Below are 22,850 nucleotides of genomic sequence, written 5' to 3' on the forward strand. Positions count from 1 at the left end.
CTAGTACAGGAAGAGTTGCTTTTCTCTTTTTCCTGGGAATTAGCCCTGGGCAAAATTTCAAAGTGGATGAAAGTTTTTTTCTTTTTTTGGGGGGGGAGGGGTGGCTGGATAGGGCATGTCCTTTTACTTTACTTTGTGCAGCCCTCTGAAGATTAACCTCATGATGTACTAAATTCCCTATCACTCCTTATGTTGGATCCTGCCCTTCACTTTGTTAAGCTGTTCCTGGCTTTCATAGGTTATTGTCTTGTTCTGCCTTTGAACGCTTATTTGCTCTCAAACCTCTGTATTTTTCAGAAATCAGCTACATCTTCAACATTACCAATCTATCCGTGTGGCCCAGAGGTCACATTGTCTTTTCTTAGTCTCATCAGATAAATCTCTATATGTTTACCTGTAACATCTGAAAACATCTCCCTTATGACCTTTTTTTCCTTTTAAACTTGTGTGCAAAGTTAACTTTATTGGTACTGTTGAGAAGGTGGTTGTAAAATTCTTTGCAGAAAATAAAATAAAATTCTTTGCAGAGCTAGGAAAACAATATACACAATGATTACAGTAATGTAAATAGAAGGAATGGTGACTGGAAAAGAAACAAAATGAATAGTGTAAAATTAAAACAAGAATGGTCCCAAAGAAGAGATATCCTCCCAGGATTCCTTTCCAGAGGTAGAAATTCTATGGCTGTGGAGCATTGCATATATTAAAATTTTTTTTAATGTATTAATTGGTCTTTTTCATTGTTTTTTATTCTGCTATCTCTTTTTTTCTATTAAAAATAATTTGCAATATGGGATGGCTCCATGGTGGAGGGGGAGGGGAAAAAGAATAGAATGGGAAATTTACAGGATGTAAAATGAAATGATGTATCACTTTTTTTTTTAAGAATGATATAAGGGAAATCTAATTGCACTCATGTTTGTTACATTGTCTGTGTCTATCTAAATTCCTCAAAAGTCCTTAGCATAAATTACTTGAAGGTAATTTAGTTAATATCATTAAATTATTAAAGCCAAGTTTATTTTATACTTTTCAGAGATAAAGGAAACCCACAAAATAGAACTATATTCTTTTAATAACAGAATGATCTGAGGACAAATAGAATTTTCACAAACATGGCCCTCCCTGGATTGAATGTTCTACTCTCTATACCAATATAAATATCTCTTGATCAGCAGACGTTAAGAGGCAGTGAGCTTTGACTTTCTCACAGAAATCTTATTTAGCTTCTTGCAACAGTTCAATCACTGTCACAGTTTCAAAATATTTAACATCAAGATCACACATGGAAGTCCTGGAACATAGCCAGTCTACCAGCTTCTAAAATTTCCCTTGTGTCAAAACTCTTTACTTGACATAAGCAAAGCACCTTCTGTATGTTGAGTGACAGCTGAAGAAACATCATGTAGCAGTGATTCCTAATTTTTTGACAACCTATCAGTAGGGTTTATTTTTTTATTTTCAGTTCCAAATTTTCTCCCTCCCAGCACCCTTTCCCCTGCCCATTGAGAAGGGAAGAAATGTGATACTTTATTTGGAGTTTGTAATATTGTCCTCCTACCATTCCAGATTTCTAATTCTCTCGGTGTTTTTATTTTTTAAATTATGAAATGCCCTGGCTTGGGAATCAGTTCTCTAAGTAGCTTAATACTTAGAGAATCCATGAGTATTTCCCTCACTGATTCAAATAGTAACCTTTGTGTCATTTTAATAGACAGTCTTAGTGTTGCTGTGGCTGAAAGATTTATTGCCTGCAACTAACTTGCAGGTGAGTCTTTCTTGGACAGGAGAAATACAGTTCACTACCAGGTCTGTTCATCAGACTTTCCTGTAGTACTGCTTAGAATTTGTACTTTCTTGTCTACACTTACTTTAAATGGAATTTCTCTTTCTATCTCTTGCTGCTGAGCTTTATTAGTAATATATAGAAATGCTGATGATTTATGTGGGTTTATTTTATATCCTGCAACTTTGCTAAAGTTAATTATTTCAAGTGGTTTTTTAGTTGATTCTGTTGGATTCTCTAATTATACCATCATATCATCTGCAAAGAGTGATGATAGCTTTGTTTCTTTATTGCCTATTATAATTCCTTCAATTTCTTTTTCTTCTGTTATTGCTAAAGCTAACATTTCTAGTACAATATTGAATAATAGTGGTGATATTGGGCATCCTTGTTTCACCCCTGATCTTACTGGAAATGCTTCTAGCTTGTTCCCATGACATATAATGCTTGCTGATGGTTTTAGGTAGATGCTACTTATCATTTTAAGGAAAACTCCATTTATTCCTATGCTCTCTAGTGTTGTGTGGTTTTTTTTTTTTTTGGCTAGGCAATGGGTTTAAGTGACTTGCCCAGGGTCACACAGCTAGTAAGTGTCAGGTGTCTGAGGTCAGATTTGAACTCAGGTCCTCCCGACTCCAAGGCCGGTGCTCTATCCACTCTGCCACCTAGCTGCCCCATCTGGTGTTTTTAACAGGAATGGTTGCTGTATTTTGTCAAGAGCTTTTTCTGCATCTGTTCAGATAATTATATGATTTCTTTTAATTTTGTTATTGATATGGTCAATTATACTGATAGTTTTCTTAATATTGGACCATTCTTGCATTCCTGGTATAACTCCCACCTGGTTATAGTGTATTATCCTCATGATAAGTTGCTGTAATATTAAATGCATCCTTTTGAGATCGTGATGTAATAAAAATTACATGTAATAAAGGGCCTTGAAAAGATAAATTATTCTGATCCTAAAGAATGAATGGGTCAAACAGCAAATCATAGAAACAATCAATAACTTCATCCAAAAGAATGACAGTAATGAGACAACATACCAGAACTTATGGGATGCAGCCAAAGCAGTTCTTAGGGGAAATTTTTATCTCTCAATGCTTATATGAATAACATAGAGAAAGAGGAGACCAGTGAATTGAGCATGTAACTAAAAAACTTAGAAAACGAACAAATTTAAAATCCCCAATTAAATACCAAATTAGAAATTCTGAAAATCAAAGGAGAGATTAATAAAAGTGAAATTAAGAGAACTATTAAACTAACAAAATTAAGAGCTGCTTTTATTTAAAACAAAAACAATAAAATAGATAAACCTTTGGTCAATTTGATTGAAAAAAGAAGAAAACTAAATTACCAGTATCAAAAAATGAAAAGGTTGAATTCACCACTGATGAAGAGGAAATTAAAACAATACTTAGGAGCTATTTTGCCCAACTGTATGCCAGTAAATCTGACTTTCTTAGTGAAGTGTTTGAATACTTACAAAAATATAAATTGCCCAGATTAACAGAAGAGGAAATAAAATACTTAACCCCATTTCAGAATAAGAAATTGAACAAGTCATCAGTAAACTCTGCAAGAAGAAATCTCCAGGGCCAGATGTATTCACAAGTGAAATTCTACCAAACATTTAAAGTTAACAATTAATGCCAATACTATATAAACTATTTGGAAAAATAGGTGAAGAAGGAATCCTATGAAATTCTTTCTATGATACAAATATGGTGCTGATACCTAAACCAGGAAGAGCCAAAACAGAAAGAAAATTATGGACTAATTTCTGTAGTAAATAGAGATGCAAAAATGTAAAATATTAGCAAAGAGAACTTAGGCTTTTGTGACTTAAATTTGAAAAACCCAGGATAATCTTTATGCCTTGATATGAGACACTAGAATAGGACTTTAATGGATAAGTACCTAATGAAGAAAAATTTAAAGGGGCAAGTGTGGTATACACATTGGCCCTTGAAAGCTCAATCAAATAGTTTACCTATTTTGTCAGGTAAATTATCAAGTGAAGAGGATGGAAATAAGGTTTGCAGCAAAAATGATTGAATAGTTGTTTGTAAGGAGATAAATCACACATGTACTAAATATAAATATGTAGCATGTCTTGACCTTTGTAGTCATAAACAACATAAACTTTAGGAAACAAAACCGAAGATCAGACCCAACTAAAACAAAAAAACAACCCCATAACCAAACAGCCTTCTATGGTTTCGTTTTTTCTACAAATGTAATCTCATCCAGTTGGCTTTCAAAGTAGTTCATAATTGGTAATGTAGTAAAAGACCACTGGCTGTGAAATCAGATGACCTATGGTCAAATCTCAGCTTTCATACTATTTACCAGTGTTACCATGGTCAGTTCACTTTGAGCTTTGTTTTTCTCATTTTTTTTAATATTAAAATCTATTTTATGGATTCTCACTTAGTATCCAACTTGATTTTATGAAAAAATATAAAATTCCAAGTTCACATATATTTGAATAAGAAATTTTTGTGTACAAACCTGTAAGCAAATGGTACATTGGAAAGTGTGCTGTTTTTCTCATTTGTAAAATGAAAGGGATTGACTAAGATGATCTATAGAAGTCCCCTTCCAAATCTTAAATTGTGTGATCCTATGGGCCCAACTCTATTTACCCAGCGTTACTTCCTCTTCAAACCAAGCCTTCTACTCTTACCAAACTGGTCATCTTACTGTCCCATGAACATGTCTTGGTCATTTCCACCTTCATACCTTTTGCCTACATTTTTCTTCCTACCAAAATCCTGCCCACTTCTTCCCCTTTTCATCTGTCCAATTCTTCCTTATCCTTCATGGCCTAGCGCAGGTTACACTATCTCTTATCAAGCTTTCCCTGACTATTCTTGCTCACCTCCCTCTTCTTTGAATTACTTACAGCATCTACATGCAGATTAAACTTAATTATAGAGTACTGTCTTGAATTGCTAATTGATTTGTCTGCTAGATTTTTCCCCAGACCAGGAGTTTCTTGAGAGGACTGACCATTTTTTTTCTTTCAAATATTTAAAAATTAGTTAATTTTTAGTTTTCAACATTCACTTTATAAGATTTTGAGTTCTAAATTTTTTCCTCCTCTCTCTTTCCCACTCCTCAAGATGGCATGCAATTTGATGTAGGCTGTACATGTATAATCATATTAAACATATTTCTACATTAGTCATATTGTGAAAGAAGAATCAGAACAAAAGGGAAAAACCATGAGAAAGAAAAAACAAAAAAAATAGTATGCTTTGATCTGCATTCAGACTTCATCGTTCTTTCTGTGGATGTACACAGCATTTTCCATCATGAGTTTTGTGGAGTTGACTTAGACTTCGCTCTTCTCAGCAATGCAGTGATCTGTCAAAGTCAGTCATTACACAGTGTTGCTCTTGCTGTGTACAATGTTCTCCTGGTTCTTCTCAGTGCACTTAGCATCAGTTCATTCAAGTCTTTCCAGGCTTTTCTGAAATTTGCCTGCTTATCATTTTTTATGGAACAATGGTATTCCATTACATTCATATACCACAGCTTGTTCAGCCATTCACCAATTGAGGGACATCCCCTCAATTTCCAATTCTTGGCCACCACAAAAAGAGCTGCTATCTTTTTGCACGTGGGAGTCCTTTTCCAATTTAGGACTGATTGTTTACCAACCAACAGTAAATACTTGATTAGTTTATGCACAGAACATTATCTTTCCTTGTTGATTATGGACCTTTTCCCACCTTTAATAGTTTTGAGTTATATCAGTTATTTTTGAAGAATCTATTAAGTATCTTCTTTTGTGCTAGGTACTGGGAATTATAAAGACAAGCAAGAAACAGTCTCTGCTCCCAAGAACCATATATTCTGTTGGGGAATGCAACAAGCATATAATAATTATATACAGTACAGGTAGGTAGTTTTTAGGTGGAGGCCTACTGTATGCCAAGCACTGTGCTAAGTACTGAGGGTACAAAGGAGTACAAAAAACAGTCCCTGCTCTCCAGGAGCTCATGGTCTAATGGGGGAGACAACATGCAAATGCCAATGTATAGACAAGATAGACACAGGGTAAATTGGAAAGAATCAATCTAGAAAAGGTATTAACGTTAAGGGAGAATCTGGGCAGGCTTCTTGTAGAAGATGGGATTTTAGTTGGTACTTGAAGGGAGTCAGAGGCAGAATCTAGGAGAGAGAGCACCCCAGGCATGAGGAACAACCAGTGAAAATGCTCAGAATCTGGAGTCTGTGTGAGGAGTAGTAAGGAGGTCAGCGTCATGGGATGTTAGAGTTCTTGGGAAGTGTAAGATAGAAGAAGGCTGCAAGGAGGGGCAGGTTATGAAGGGCTTTCAGGCCAAACAGAGGATTTTATATTTGATTCTAGAGCTGAGAAGGAGCTGCTGAAATTTATTATTGAGTATGGTGATTGTGGTGGTGGCATGATCAGATTAGTTGTCAGAGTGACCAGATTACTTTGACAACTGAGAGGAGGATGGACTGTTGAAGGGAGAGATGTTAGGGAGGCCAGCTAGCATGCTGTTGCAATTGTTTAGGTCTCTATCAGGGTAGTGTTAGAGGAGAAAATAGGGTGTATGTGAGAAATGTTATGAAGGTAAAATCAACAGGACTTGGCAACTGATTGGACATGGGGAATTAGAAAGGGGAGCTGAGGATGGAACCTAGGTTGTAAGCCTGGGTGACTGCAAGGATGTTAGCAGTAATAGGGACGTTTAGGAAGAGGGAAGAATTTGTTGGGGGAAAGATAATGAATTCAGTTTTGAACATGTTGAAATTAAGATGTCTTTGGGACATGCTGTTAGAGGTATTTAATAGACACAGATGGGGGTCTGGAGGATAGGACTGGCTAAATAGATCTGAGAATCACCTCCATTGAGATAATAATTGAATTCATAGGAGTTGATAAAATCACCAAGTGAGGTAACATAGAGAAGAATAGAGGGCCCAGGACACTCGCCTTTAGTAAGTGTAACCTGAATGAATGTTCCAGTAAAGGAAACTGAGAAAGGGTGGTCAGACAGGTAAGAGGAAAAGGAGGAAAAAGTAGGGTCATGGCAACCTAGAGAGAAGAGGGTGATTGACAGTGTCAAAGACTGCAGGAAGGTCAAGAAGTTTGAGGATTGAAAAAGGCCATTAGATTTGATAGTTGGTAGCTTTGGAGAGAGCAGTTTTGTTGAATGATAAGTCAGAAACCAGACTGGAGAGAGTCCAAGAGAGAGAAAAAGAAGTGGGAGCACATATTGTACAGTACCTTCTGAAGGAGTTTATCTGCAAAAAGGAGGAGAGATGTGAGAAGATAGCTTAGTGGGGATGGATAGATTGAGAGGTTTTTGAGAATGAGAGATAATGCACATGTTTGTTGGCGGTAAAGAAGCAGCCAGTATATAAAGAGAGATTGAAGATGGTGAGAAGGTTGGGATGATGAAGGGGACAATCAATCTACTGGAAAAAAGGAATGGGATCACTTTTGCCTGGACGGGGTTTGCCGTGGCAAGAAGAAGGGCCACATCTTCATGTACACCTTCATGTGAGTCAGGGGTAAAGAAGGAGATAATTGCAGAAAGATAAGGAGGAGAAAAGAGGGCGCTCTTGACGAGTGACCTCAGTTTTTTCCAGTAAAATATAAGGTAAAATTCTCAGCTGAGAGGGTTGGTGGTTGGGTGAACCATGGGAAGTTTGAGGAAAGATAAGATTTGGAAAAGCTGCTGTGTTGAGAGAGATAGTGAGGCAATTAAGGAAGTATGAAAGGATTGCCTTGACATAGTAAGGGCCCAGATGAGATTATGTAACATAATTTGTAGTAGATCCACTCACCATGATTTACTATAGCATTTCTTCAGTCTGAGGTGTGTAGGAGCGAAGGCAGTGGATGAAGGTTGTTGATGATATTCAAATACACACAGAAGAGGTATCATTTAGTAGTTCACATATAGGATTCTAGACCTGGAGAAGGACCTTAGAAGTCATCAGTTATCATCAAGCCTAGAATAACTGCCTACTGTGTGCAGAATATTTTGCCTAGGAATTAACCTGAGGACAGTTTATCTCAGTTCAGAGATACACCATCAGACTGGCAGCAGGGTGATGGATTTTTTCCCCCACTTAATAGTATTCTATTTTTTTTTCCAATTACATGTAAGGTAGCTTTCAACATTCACTTTTTTTGGGGGGGGGGGTGAGGCAGTTGGGGTTGAGTGACTTGCCCAGGGTCACACAGCTAGTAAGTATCAAATGTCTGGTCTGAGACCAGATTTGAACTCAGATCCTCTTGACTCTAGGGCAGGTGCTCTATCCATTGCACTATCTAGCTGCCCCTTAACTTTCACTTTTGTAAGATTTTGAATTCCAAATTTTTTCCCCTTCTCCCTCCTTTTCCTCCTCCTTGCCCAAGATGGCAAACAATCTGATATAGGCTGTACATGTGCAAGTATATTAAACATATTTCCACGTTAGTCATACTGTGAAAGAAGAATCGGAACAAAAGGGAAAAACCTTGAGGAAGAAAAAACAACAACAAAAAAGAAAATAGTATGCTTCGATCTGGATTCAGACTCCATAGTTCTTTCTCTGGATATGGATAGCATTTTCCATCATGAGTCTTTCGGAATTGCCTAGATCATTGTGCTGCTGAGAAGAGCTAAGTCTGTCAAAACGGGTCATTGCACAATGTTGCTGTTACTGTGTACAATGTTTTCCTGGTTCTGCTTACTTCACTCAGCATCAGTTCATGTAAGTCCAGGTTTTTCTGAAGTCCGCCTGTTCATCATTTCATATAGAACAGTAGTATTTCATTACGTTCACATACTACAAGTTGTTCAGCCATTCCCCAGTTGATGGGCAAGATGATGAATTTTTAATGCCATTTAAAGTTATAGAGAAATTATTACCATCTGCATAGGTGGGAGGAAAACCCACATTAATGAAAGCATGGATGTAAGTATTTATGTGTTGGTGAATGACTGCTTTAATGTTCATTTGTAAGATCCTTTAGGGCAAAGCCTGTGTTTTGGGGGACTTTCTTGTGGGTGCATGTGTGTATGTTTAGATCGGTGTTGGTTCTGGACTCCAGATCAAGGGACCTAAACTCTAGGCTTGGTTCAACAAACATTAAGCACTTGATTTGTCACTAATTTGCCATGTGACCTTAGACAATTTAAATCTCTTCCCCTCTCTGACCCTCAGGTTTTTTATCTGTGAAAATTATTTTATTAGATGATTGCCAAGGTTCTTTTACAGATTTGACATTATCAGTATGATTCTATTGATACATATAAATGGCTGAACAAGTAAACCACTTACAAAGAAACTTGGGCTGTTTCTTGCAGGCTAATTCCTGTTTTCAGAGAAAAAAATCTTTCTGCTTTGACTGCCCAAACGGGTTTGCTGTGGAGGGCATTTTAACATGTTTATGTGTTCTCTGAATAGTGTACATTCTTGTCAGAGGTTTGTTTTGGATTCCCATGAGAGGAAAGTTTTTTCTAGATAGGTTCATGATCATCATGAGAAAAGCAATGCTAAATACAATTTTGATTATTATTGCCTTTATTCTTTATCCTGAAGAAAAAAGTTTAGGCCATGTTGCTTTTCTTATTTTTAAAAAAAAATTTTCCTTTGTATGTGATAAGCTTTTTATTCCTTAAGTTTTAACATTTTCATATCCAGATATACATCCCCTCCATGTGCTCCATTATAAAGAAGAAAAATTGCTAAAAAAAAAAAAAACTGAAATGGTGATTACCTACGTAGATGTTAACATGGCATACTCTTCTTGCAACTTACTAAAGAAAGGAGGGAAGTTCATTCTCTCATCTGTTGTTCTGTATATATTTTTTCTCCTAGTTCTCTTTGTGAGGCAGCATGGCATGGTAGAGAGAGATCAGCCCTGAGATCCAGGAAAACCTGGCTTCAGGTTCCACTTCTGACAGCTCTGGTGGTTTTGGGCAAGTCACTTTAAACCTCTCTGAGATTGACTTGCAGAAAAAGTGCAGGTATTAGTTCAGGGAGTTACCTCAACTGAGAGTTTCCTGTAAAAATGAAATCACTAGCCTAGTTCCCATCCCTCCCCACTAATTCTGCTTACTTCACCATGCATCAGTTCATACAAGTCTAAGTTCTACTTCCTTGGCAAAGCCCTTAATGTCTTTAGGTCTCAGTTTTCTCTCCTGAATTGGAATGTATGTCCTCTGAGGTTCCTTCCAGCCCTCAATCTATGTTCCATGTTTTCTCGTGGTTTTCTTAATTTCTGGTCTCTGTCATTTCTGATTTTCTGTTTAGTTCATCTATCATAGTTTGTTCAGCCATTCTCATGTCAAGGGGGCATTCACTCTGTATACTGTTGTGAATGTCTTGGGATACATGTGGCCTTTCCCTCTGTCTTTGACCTGGAAATATGTGTACTGTATAGTAGGAGCCATGGAGAAAAAGTTATGAATAGATTAATGACTTTTTTTGTGCAATTCCAAATTGTTTTCCAGAATGATCGGACCCATTTACTGCTGAACATTTGTCTTCCTGAAACCTCTCTAATATTGACTGTTTTCATCTTTCTTCGTCAAACTTTAGAGTAGTCTTAGTTTATGTATCTCCTGATTCATTATTTGGACCAGTCTTTCATATTGTTATTAAATAGTTTGTATTTTTTTTTTAAAACTGCTTCTCTGTTGTGGAATTAACATTGTTTCTTAATGACCACGTAAGTATAACTGACCTTGCCTATTATAGATTTTTGCTTGTAGTTTCTTTTTAAAATCTCACATTTTAAGAACAGAGTCTTTTAAAGGGTTAATTCTGAGGCTAACAGGTATAGACAGATCTAGGTATGTGATATGTTTCGCTGTTTTGCAAGGTGCTACAAATGCTGGTACTGTGTAATTGGATACGAGGCAGGCCAGGCAGTCAGATGAAGGAAAGCGAGAGCAATGCAAAAGAACTGGAATTTCAGGTCCAGACCATGAGTCATTGCAGTTTGCCCAAAGAGTTCTGGGGTTGTTCAGCTTGGCGTCAGTGAAAGGAGAAAATGTTGAAGGGGAGTCGTCTTATTCTCTTGGATCTCACTGATATTTAAAAAATTAAGGTGGTCAGAGCAAAGGTAAGTTTGCTACCGTTTCTCAGGCCCTCTTGAGTCTTGAAGAATTGTGGTCTTCATTGTCTGTCGAGCTGGTGAGGGGTAGGTGACAGTCAGACCCTCAATATAAAAAACATTTGCTTTTCTTATATAAAAACTTAAATTCTACATTTTCAAAAAACTCAAGCTGTTTTGCCTTCTTGATGAGTGAGATGGGAAAGTTTAAGTCCTGGTTTAAAGGAACCTGTAGGCAGGATATTACAAGTGATGTTATGTGAAAGGATGCAAAGTACCTCCCCTACCCCGCTCCCAGTTCTTTGAATTGAATGTGAGAAGGTATCAAAAGGCAGGATAGAGAAGAGGAGGCATGGTCCATAGTCCTTGGGATTGAGATATCATTGATCCACATATATAACTTGAAGCCCTGGTACCAGTAACATTGCAGAGGGTTTCTATTCTGGTTGATCTGGGGAATGGTTTCATTTAAGCTAGCCAGCTGAGGCTCATACACTAAAGGGTGCTTTCTCCTTTCTCCTCTCTCTGAGAATTGCAGGATTAGAACTGCCCTTGTTTGAGCATGTTACTTATCACAGGGAAGTCCAAGCAAACCTGTTCTGTGACCTACCTCATTTTGATAATGTTCTTTTAGGTTGTCCTTATTAAATTAAGTATTTTAGCTCCTACTTCAGCAGTGTCCACGTTCATAACGGTAATGTAGCTAAAGAAGTGGAAATCTAAGCTCTTATTTAAAAAGTTTTAAAAATATTTTAGTGATTTACATATGAAGCTATACACTAGGCTTTTACATAAATGCTTTCTCAAGTGCCTTTTTTGTGTTAATGGAAGTAGATGGAGAGAATGTGGTAGAGAATAGGAAAAAGCATTACTAACAGTGAAAGAAGATAATATCTGGAAGTCTATAACTTTATAATTAATTGTCATGTGACCTTGGGAGTAGTTAGCTTCATCCTTCTTGTTAGTGTCTCTCTGTGCAAAAATATGGTTGAAAATGACTTGCTGTGCTTTTTTTTTCCTCATGAGGAGGATGTCAGGATTAACATAGCAAACAATGGAGAAAGCATTCTGAGCTCAGTAGAGTCAAAAGAGTACTATAATTTATGGGGTTATTCTGCTGCTTTCGTTTTTAAGTCAGTATATTCATTTGAGGGAATTCTTTGGTTTTGCCTCAGATTTCCTATTTCTGTCATTTGCATTTTCTAAATATATTGCTTAAGAAGTTGCTAGGAATATTTATTAACATAGATTTAGTGATTAGAAAGAAGCAGTGAACTAGAATTCATACTGGTTGCATGAGAGGATGTCAGTGACCTCTGAGAGTTTTCTCATCTGTTAAATGAGAGTGTTGGAATAATTAATCCTGAAAGGTCTATTAATTCTCTTAAGTCTTAATGTGGGCAAGTTCTTGGAGTAGTTAGAGACTGACTCAAATAATCACTTCGCTTCACCTGGAATGTTGTGAGGTTTGCTTTAGTTGATTGGGTTTAGTGTTGAAAGGATCAAATGGAAAGGGATTTTCATCAAGAAATATAAGAAACTACTGTAGTATTTGGACCAACACTCATACAGTAGAACAGTGCATTGGCTAAGTAATGCCATTTATAGCCTGTTATAATGAGAAGTGTTATAAACATACCTTAGAACTTTCTAAGTTGGAAACTTTAGTTTTTTCATGTGTAGTTTAGGAAATTGAGTAATCTCTGTATATCAGTGCACATGGAGATTGACTATTTAAAAAAAACAACTGGTAATTTTGTGAAAGTCTTGACACAGCCACAGCATGTGCATGAACACTTAATGATTTTCAGTTCTTCATAATCTGCACCAGTGAAAAGGATCATGGCTGTTCAGCATTATAAATCACAAATGATTTGTTTATCTCTATGGGGGTTGGAGTCTCATTTTCCATGGAAGGCTCTTTTCTGATGGCAGTTCAGTTTTGGATTATTGACATGTTGGAGCAGCCTTTTGAAAATATTGGGATTCAAATACATTTAATTTCTGACTACAGAGAGATATTTAGTCCATAAACAATTGACTATGTAAGTAAGTAGAGACTGATGTTTATAAAATGTTTTATTGATGCTTTATAAAAATATCATTTTCCAATGCTTCCCTTCTAATAGAACCCTCTGGTAGCAAAGAAGTACATTTAAATAAAACAAGCTGACACTTTGATTGTGTCTGATAGCACATTACTGCTTTCCCACCAGTAGGCTTTACCATGTCTGTCCTGGGGGAAGAAAAAAGTATGTCTCTTCATCAGTCTTCTGGTGTCAAAATTTATAATTTTGTGGTTGTTTTGATATTTTTAGGGTTTTGATATCTTTAGAGTTGTTTTCCTCTGTATCATTGTTTATATTTTCTAAATTGGGTCATGATTCATGAGCCAGTCATTTTAGAAATGGAAGAGACTTCAGATATTGTTTAGCCCCAACCCCTTATTGTCTATTTTTGTATATTATTATTTATTTCATACCTTATTTGGTTATGGATTCTCCTCCTAAACTACTGTCGATATAAAAGGTAGTCTCTTTTGCTCTCCTATGTTCATTTTAAACAAATGTGGCCTTTTATGTCAAGGTCACTTATCCACTCAGAGCTTATTTTGACACATTGTATAAAATTTTGGTGTAAATGTAATTTCTGCCTTTTCAAGTCCCAGATTTCCTAGGAAATTTCCCCCCCTTACCTGCCCAAACTCAGTTTCCTTTGCTGCATCAGATCCTACCTATGTGTGGGTGTGCCCCAGGGCACCAACCTGGGCCCTCATTTCTCTTCCTATACTTTAAGAGATTTTATCAAGTCCCATGGGTTCAGTTTCTTAGAATCACAAATTTAGAGCTGGAAGGGGAAATTAGGTAATTTAGTGCAACCCGCTCATTTTAGGAATGAAGAAATTGAGACTTAAAAAGCTGAAGTAATTTCCCCAAGGTCACACAGGTGGCAAGTTGACAATCTAGAATTCTTACCCAGTGCTCATGCCATGCAGCTTGAGCTCTTCCAGCCCTGCATAATCAACTGCCTGATGTATATCTCCACTTAAATGTTCATATGCACCTCTGACTTAGCATATCTAAATCAAAATTCATTATCTTCCTCCTAAAGCTTAGCCCTCTTCCTAACTTATTTATTATTGTTGAGAACATTGCCATCCAGTCACTCAAGTTTGCTTCTTTGGTGTCATCCTTCACTCATTGCTTGTTAAACATTCCACTATGTCCAGTTAGTTGCTAAGTCTTATTGATTCTCTCTACAACTTTTTCTTACATCTCTCCTTTTTTTCCTCCTCTCTCATGGCCTCTACTTTGGTTCAGACTTTCCTCAGATCTTACCTGCACTACTGAAATAGACCCCTCATGGTATCCTTACCTTGAGTCTCTTCTCTATCCAGTCATTGCTCCACATAGCCACACTACCAATTGAGGTTCCTAAAGCACAGCCATGACCATCTCACTCCCTGTTCAAGTAGCTATGATGGACTTTGGTGCTCTCTGTAGCCTTTGACTCTGTTGACTCCCCTTTCCTCATGAAAACTCTCTCTGGGGTTTGATGACACAGTTTTCTCTTGGCTCTCCGCTTGTCTAACTGTTCATTCTCATTCTCCTTTGCTGGATGATCATCTGTATCCTGCCTCCATAAATGTGGGTATACATTGAGGCTTTCTCGTAGGTCCTCTTCCTTATCTCTCTTCTTTCAGGGACCTCATCACCTTATATTGATTTAAATTTTATCTCTATTCAGACAACTCCCAGATCTTTATACCCAATATTAATTAGTCTCTCCCTCGAGCTCTAGTCACATATAACCAACTGCCTTCTTGATGTTTTGGGCTGAATATCCCATAGACATCTCAAATTCAACATGTCCAAAACTGAAATGGCTATCTTTCTCTCAGATACAATCCACTTTTAAACTTCCTATTTCTATTGTGAGAGTATCTATTCCAGTGACCCAGGTTCTCAATTTTGGTACAATTCTTATTTTTTCACACTCATCCAACCCCACATATCCAGTCACTTTCCAGATCTTGTTCTGCCTTCACATTTCTCTTATCTGTCCTTTCTAGTCATATGGCCTGTAATGCTTTCATCACCTCTTGCCTGGACTTTTCAGTACCTTCCTAATTGCACTCACTACTTTCTGACCATTTCCATGTCATGATGCTTCATAGTTTTAGTCTCCTTCTCTGCTATTCCCTGGGAGACTCTATTGGTGAGCCTTTACCTTATCTAGTAAGAGGACTGGATTTACTCTCCCTGATCACATATTTAATTATTAGGTTGGAGCCCCAGAATTCAGCTGGCTACATCTTTTCTTCAGATTTCTAGGGGGTACGGCTAATGGGTTGTGGGATTTTTCTAATACTGTCAGCATTAGGCATTTGCTATTGAGGTTCTCTCGCTATGCCCATATCCAATAACCAATGATTACTCTTCTAATGTTATTTGCCAGTGTCAGTATCTCTCCATTGTCATTTAACAAGTCGATACCTCCCAATTATTATTAATAAGCAATTAAAATCAACTAGCTTTTGCAAAGGGATGTTTACTGAAAAAGTGTAGCAAAAAATAAGGTACAAACGCATCCCCGTGCACCTGGACGTATTCTTTTTTGCATGGGCACACTCTTTCTTGTACCATCTTGATCCTTGAGAAGAGTGAGCTCAAAATGTCAGCTACAAAATATTTCCATGGTTTCAGGCTTTTCCCAAAATTATGTGTGAGATGCTGACTTGTCAGTAAAAATATTATGGAACCTTAGATTTCTCTCATTGGCTTATTCCTTCCACAGGTGCATTGCTGACTACAATCAATCTATGGCTTTTCATCCTAGGTGATTCTTGTCCATATCTTTCTGACATCCTCCATAGAGGTTCACTGTGTATTTTGGAGACGTTTTTTTCCCTGGTTTTTGAAATATTTTGTTAATAAAAGTGTGATTTGGAGCTGTTATCCTTTGTTCTCCTTATATGAACTGCTCCTCTTCTATTGTGTTTGTTTCCTATATGACATTGTTTATGCCACAAGTCATTCTTGATAATAGGCTGCAGCCTACTTTAATCCACCAATGATCTTTCTTTTTCTCTTTATTTTTATTCATTCATTCATTCATTCATTCATTCATTCATTCATTCATTCATTCATTTATTTATTTATGTTAGGCAATTGAGGTTAAGTGACTTGCCCAGGGTTACACAGCTAGTAAGTGTCAAGTGTTTGGTGTGAGGCTGGATTTGAACTCAGGTCCTCCTGACTTCAAGGCCGGTGCACTATCCACTGTGCCACCTAGCTGCCCCAATGATCTTTCTTTTAAAAAAAAATGTACACACCTCATAGGTATGAAGTGGAATCTCAGAGTAGATTTAATTTGCATTTCTCTAAGTATTAGTGATTTGGAGCATTTTTTTCACATGGCTATTGAAAAATTGGATTTCTTATATAACTACCAATACCTTTCTTTTGACCATTTGTCAGTTGGTAAATGGCTTGTATTCTTATATATTTGAATTAGTTCCTTATATAGGTTGGAAATGAGGTCCATATTAGTGAAACATGGTACAAAGATTTTTCCCCTCCAGTTGCCTCTTACCTTCCTAATTTTAGCTGCATAGGTTTTATTTATGTAAAAACCTTTAAATTTTATATATTCATATTTGTCCATTTTGTCTTCTTTGATCCCTTCTATCCCTTATTTATACATCAGAATAGTAATTTCTTTTTTTTTTTCCTAATAAACAAATCACATGTTACCTTTTGTATCTAAATCATATGTTTGGACCTTATCCTAGTATACAGTGTGATATGTACTATACTGCTTTTAAGCTACTATGCATAATTTCTGCCAGACATCTTCCCAAAGTAATAAATTAACTTAGTGTTGTCATTTTTATTATATTGGCTCAGGCTACCCATGACCAATAAACATTTCTCCAAATAGACTATCTTTATTTTCAATAAGGAGTGCATTGTAATTGTATTAATAGAATTCCCATGTATATCTCGGTAGGTAGCTTTCCAAGTATTTTGTGTGTTCTGTAGTTATTTTAAATAGAGTTTTAAAAAAATCTCTTCTAGCTGAGTTTTTGGCATTATACAAAATGCTGATAATTTATATGGATTTATTTTTTGTCTTGAAAATTTGCTGAAGTTCTTAATTGTTTCAATTAATTTTTAATTGACTCTGAGGGTGCATTAAGTATACTATCATATCATCTGCCAAAAGCAATAATTTTGTTGTTTCTTTGCTTCTTTGCTTATGCTATTCCCTTCAATTTCTTTTGTCTCAAGCTATTGCTAGCAATTTTATCCCTATGTCAAATAGGCATAGGGACAATGAATTATATCAAAGAACAGCAGGGAAATGGGGCTTTCTTGTTTTTTTCCTCTTATTTAATGGAGAAGTTTCTAGTGTTTCCCCATGACATTTAATGCTAGCTTCAGGGAAGAATTTTTTTTTTTTTGACCAAGATTGTCCTATGATTTGTAGCAGTATAGAATCACTGGTGAAATGATGGAGTTAAAAAGATGTGCTTTTGGAGTCTACGAATCTGAAAACTCATCAGTGAAAAATAATTAAATGTAATACATAATATGTAGAGCACTCTACTGTATGAAAAGTCATAATCTAAAACAAGGATTCACATTGATGGAGTTTGCAAGGTCATTTATTATTTAATTTTCATTTGTGTTAACCTTTCTATCTTCCTACAGTTAATTTTCTTTACTTTTTTTTTATATTGTTGTTTCTTTCTTTGATTTTGTATATCTCTGCTGATATCTGTGAAATACTATTCTATTTTTAAGCAGCTAAGTGGCACAATAGATAGAGTGCTGATCTTGGAGTTAGGAAGACTTGTCTTCCTGAGTTCAAATTTGGCCTTAGACACTTATTAGCTGTGTGACCCTGGGCAAGTCATTTAACCCTGTTTGCCTCAGTTTCCTTGTTTGTAAAATGAATTGGAGAAGGTACTGTTACACCACTCCCCTATATCTGCTAGAAAAAAAAACCAAAAACCCTAATGGGGTTGCAAAGAGTCAGACCCGATTAAAACAACTGAACAGTAACAACAACAAATTCTTCTACTTTAACTTTCTGAGAAATGTATCTGAGAATGTTAAAAAAAAAAAGAATTGTCAAGTTTATATTTTATTAGAATAATTGTGTATAAGCTATTGATACTTGTGGTCACTGACACCTTTAAATATTTAGTTCTCTGGAAGCAGTGTCTTGGAGAAGTCCTGAATCTTGAGTCATTCAAAAGGTTAATTCAGCTTCTCCATTATTTCATGGCAGTTACTGCCATCTGCTCTCTGCCAGAATTAAGGGCGTCTTGTGGTATAGTTGAACTAGTAAACAAAAAAGGGAAGTGTAACTCAAATTTAGTAGGAGGATCAAGGCTCAAGCACCTTCTAATGTAAAACTTATTTGGGTGTTTGGTGTTTGCCCCCCCTCTTTGTGGGTTAATAAATGGGGCCCTTTTGATGAGCCAGGTGTGTCTGTGACATTTAGGTACTAAGTTTCAGGTTGCGCATTTGCCTTACTTCTGCCACAGAAGCAGGATTATTACTTCCTCTATGAATTGGACTCCCATCTCTTTTTCTTGAGATGGTGGCCCAGCTACTGCAATGAGGGAGCTTTCTGGGGGAAGTGATCATAGCTGTTCCTAATGACACCTTACTGTCATCCATCTCCACATTTCTGATTTCTAACTAGATTAAGATATTAGTCACATTCTTTACGGTGACCTAGTAGTGACTTAATCATTTTTGTTTTGTTTGGGAGGAGATGTCCTTGCTTCAAGCTGCCTTAAGGTTGTTCTTGCCATGGGAAAGCCCCTAGCTCCACTATCCCTGACTTTATAAAGGTATACAAAAAAGTTTGCTGTATATGGCTAATAAGAGAACCCTCTCACCTTCTCTTTCCTCTCCCTTGAGTTTTATGAAGCGTAGTGGTTACTTGTAAACTGTGAGTATACATTGTTTTATGTAGTAAATGTTTTCCTGATTTTTTTTTTTTTTGGTATATGTATTTTGAGCTTTGGCAATCATTCAAGAGTCATTGAATTGCCTGCTGTGGGTAGGAACTGTGCTAGTTAGGCCTGGCGATATAAAGACAAAGGTGAAACCGTCCTGGCTTTTGAAGAGTTTTACTGTCTATTTGGAGACACAACCTGTACCTGTGTACGCTATGCAGAACATAACACAAGACAGACCATGGTTAATGTTGGTAGGGGGAGGCTGTGGGGTGGAGAAAGTCAATCAGTGCAAAGTCATGGAGGCAGGAGATGAAACAGAAAAGTTTATATTTGATCCTACAGGGAGCCACTGGAGTTTGTTGAGTAGGAGATTTGCATTGCAGGACATGTCCTGTGAGGAGAATCACTTTGGCAGCTGGATTGTAATGTGAGAGCTGGATTATCATATTAGAAAACTTCAAGCTGAGACCAATTAGGAGGCCACTGTTTGTTTGTTTTTTAATTATTTATTTTAAACATTCATTTTTAAAATTCTGAGTTCCAAATTCTTTCTCTTCCTTTGTCCCCTCCCTTACGCATTGAGAGGCAAGCAGTATGATACCCATTGTACATATGAAGTCATGAAAAATATGTCCAATTAGCCATGTTGTTTCTCCCCCCCCCCCCCCCCCCCTAAAAAAATAAAATAGGAAAAAAAATATCCTCAGTCTGTGCTCAGACTATCTCTGGAGGTAGATAGCATTTTTCATCCTCCTTGGAATTGTTTTGGACCACTGTATCGATCAGAGTAGCTAAGTCTTTCACTATTGATCATTGTTACACTATTGCTATTACTGTTTTTCAATGTTCTCCTGATTCTGTTCCCTTTGGTTTGTATCAGTTCATATAAGTCTTCCCAGGTTTTTCTGAAACTGATCATTTCTTATAGCACAGTAATATTCCATCACAATCTTATACTGCAACTTGTTTAGTCATTCCCCAGTTGATAGGCATCTCTTCATTTTCCTATTCTTTGGTACTACAAAAAGCTGCTATAAATATTTTGGTACATATAGGTCTTTTTCCTTTTTCTTTTATCTCTTTGGAATACAGACTTAGTATTATTGATAGGTCAAAGATATGCACAGCTTGAAAGCCTTTTGGGTATAGTTCCAAATTGTTCTCCAGAATGGCTGGACCAGTTCACAACTCCACCAACAGTGCATTAGTGTCCCTATTTTTCCATATTCCCGCTGGCATTTTCCACATTCCTCCCACATTCCCTCATTTTCCTTTTCTGTCATGTTAGCTAATCTGATAGATGTGAGGTAGTACCTTAGTGTTGTTTTAATTTACATTTCTCTGATTATTAGTGATTTAGAGCATTTTTTCATATGAGTGTTGTTAGTTTTGATTTATGTCTCTGAAAACTGCCTAATCATATCCTTTGACCATATATCAATTGGGGAATGGCTTTTATTTTTATAAGTTTGGCTCAGTTCCCTTTTTTTGCTTTTCATGAGTGCTGTTTTTGAATGTCAAGTTCATCTCTGGTCTTTTCATCAGGAATGCTTGAAAGTCCACTATTTCATGAAATATTCTTTTTGTTTTTTCTTCCCCTCTGAAGGATTATAATTAGTTTTGCTGGGTGAGTTATTCTTGGTTGTAATTCTATCTCCTTTGCCTTCTGGAATATTATAACCCAATTCCTCTACTCCTTTATCGTACTAGCTGCTAAATCTTGTGTGATCCTGAGTTTTTTTTAGAGCTGGTTCTGGGGTTTTGGAAGTTTTTAGTGTTTCTAAGGTAGTATGATCTGGAAAGAGGAATGGTCACTGCTCTCCTAGTCTGCCCTCTGATTTTACCCAAGAAAAGTCCTGGCTCCCTTGCCATCACAGGCTGCCCTGGAACTGCAACCACTAAACTGGGTAGGGTAAATAGCCCCTAGTCCTGTGCCCAGTGCTAGCACAAGGGATCCCTATACTCTGACCAGTTGTCTCATCCCCTTTCCATCTCTGGTCTGAGAATTCCCAAAGCTGCTGTTGCTGCTGTCCTCCCCTCCACCTCCAAATCCACAGCTGCTGTTGCCACCACGTGGACTCTGGGCCAGCCTCCACCCCAGTGTCACTGACCTTTCCTTCCAACCTTTGGAAGTTGTCTTGGGCTGGGAAAATGTCTTATCCTGACTTTTTGTTGGCTTTGTTGCTCCAGAATTTGAATTGTGGTGCTATTTTAAAATTTGGAGGGGAATGTTGGAAGAGCCTGCCTGGGTTGCTGCCTCTACTCAAGACATCTAGGCTCCATCCACCTAAGAGGCTATTGTAATAGCCAGGTGAAAATGCCCGGAAGAGAACGGAAAAAGATCAGTGGGAAACACAGACAAGCAAGACAACTTTGAAATTTGATACATACTTGGTATGCTAAATTGGATACATACTTGGAAGGAGAAGCACACTGTACATAGTTCAGATTTGTGTCTGCTCATGAAATAGTTTTTTGTTCTGCATTGTATAGAGGAGTACTTATCTTATTTGGTATTTATTAAGTACAAAATGAAATAAAAAAAAATTTTTAAAAATAGTCCAGTTGAGGTGACAAAGGCCAGACGTGAGTGGTGGCAATGTGAATGATGGGGAAGGAATGTGTTTGAGAGAGATTGTAGAAGAAGGATCAACAACATTTGACAACTGATTGAGTATATGTGTTCAGGAAGAATTAGGAGTTTAGGGTGACTGAGGTTACAAACCTGTGTGACTGGAAGAATGGAGGTGCCCTTACCAGAAATAGTGATGTTTGGAAGAGGAGTGGGTTTTGGAGAACAATAATGAATTTTCTTTTTGACATGTTGAAATTGAGATGCAATACCTCCAGTGCAAAATGTTCAATAAACTGGTCATTCAGAACTGGAAGGTAGGAGGGTTGGATATGTAAGTGTGAGGGTTGAAAGCATAGAAATGATAAACATACATGAGCTGATGAAGGCACCAAATTAAGGTAATGCTGAGAGAGAAAGGAGAATTGGGCGTGGGACAGAAAGTGTGAATATACCCACAAGAAAGGGATGAGATAATGATGATGAGCCAGCAAAGAAGACTGAAGAGTAAGTGGTCACCCAGATAGAATGAGAACCAAGATTGAGCATTATCCTGAAAACCTGGAGAACAGAGAGTCAACATTGTCAAAAATTGCAGAGAACAAGAATGAGGACTGAGAAAAGGCCACAGATTTGGCAGTTAGGACGTCATTCATAACTTGAGTTCCTGATTTCTGATTTGCAGGTGTCTAAGGCTATAGGGTTGGAGCCACTAGGCTGCCTAAGAAAGGATGAACTTGTCTGGATCAAAAATGGAGCAGGTCAGCTCCTATGACAATTTGTGTAGTTAGATGTTGGGCCCGTGAGTGGTCACTGCCCTTCTAGCCTGGGTGAGATAGAGCGACCCATTTCTAAAAAACAAAAAACAAAACAGTTTTGTAGTTTTATTTATGCAATCCTGAATGGGTCTTGTTTACTCCCAGATAGTTTAGTCTTTTTATTTTTTTGGGCGGGGTGGCCATTTCAAGTGGAATTTCTCTAAAATTTTCTCCTGGTTTTTGTTAGTTATGTACAGAAATATTAATCTTTTCTGTGGATTTATTTTGTGGTTTTTAAAATTGAAGTTATTCTTTACTAGGCTTTGTTTACCTTCTGTACTTTCACCAAACTATTCTTCCATTTTGTTCTATCTTCTCTTGCTTCTCTACATTTTATGCAGGCTGTCTCCCATGACTTCAGGGAACTTATGCTCTGTTCTGAAGACAACATGCTTTTATGAACATAGTTTTGTCCCCTGTGCACATAGCTTTTCCATTAACTTCATTGTAAGCCCTTTAGTATAGGGACTATTCTATCTTTCATCTCTATCTCTAGTAGTGCCCAGCCATATTTTACTTTTAGTTGGTGTTTATTGAATGCATTTTTCTTAAAGTTGTAAAAGCTTTACTTGTCTATCACCTGATTTTAAACACTC

At 37.1% G+C, this 22,850-nt stretch overlaps 1 protein-coding gene across 5 annotated transcripts in view; it reads left to right on the plus strand.

Annotated features, from left to right (window-relative positions):
- The window catches only part of ELF1 (E74 like ETS transcription factor 1), a 131,598-nt gene that overhangs the window by 59,072 nt on the left and 49,676 nt on the right, over positions 1-22,850 (plus strand). Inside the window, exon 1 of one of the 5 annotated variants that reach the window (XM_027873657.1) lies at positions 10,823-10,892. The exons of the other annotated variants lie outside the window; for them this stretch is intronic. The gene's annotated coding sequence lies outside the window, so the exon portion shown is untranslated. Of the gene's footprint in view, positions 1-10,822; positions 10,893-22,850 lie in introns of those variants that run through there. 5 annotated transcript variants of the gene reach the window in all.

Source organism: Vombatus ursinus, unplaced genomic scaffold (genome assembly GCF_900497805.2).
Source record: "Vombatus ursinus unplaced genomic scaffold, bare-nosed wombat genome assembly UNPS02014802.1, whole genome shotgun sequence".
Classification (NCBI taxonomy): Eukaryota; Metazoa; Chordata; class Mammalia; order Diprotodontia; family Vombatidae; genus Vombatus; species Vombatus ursinus.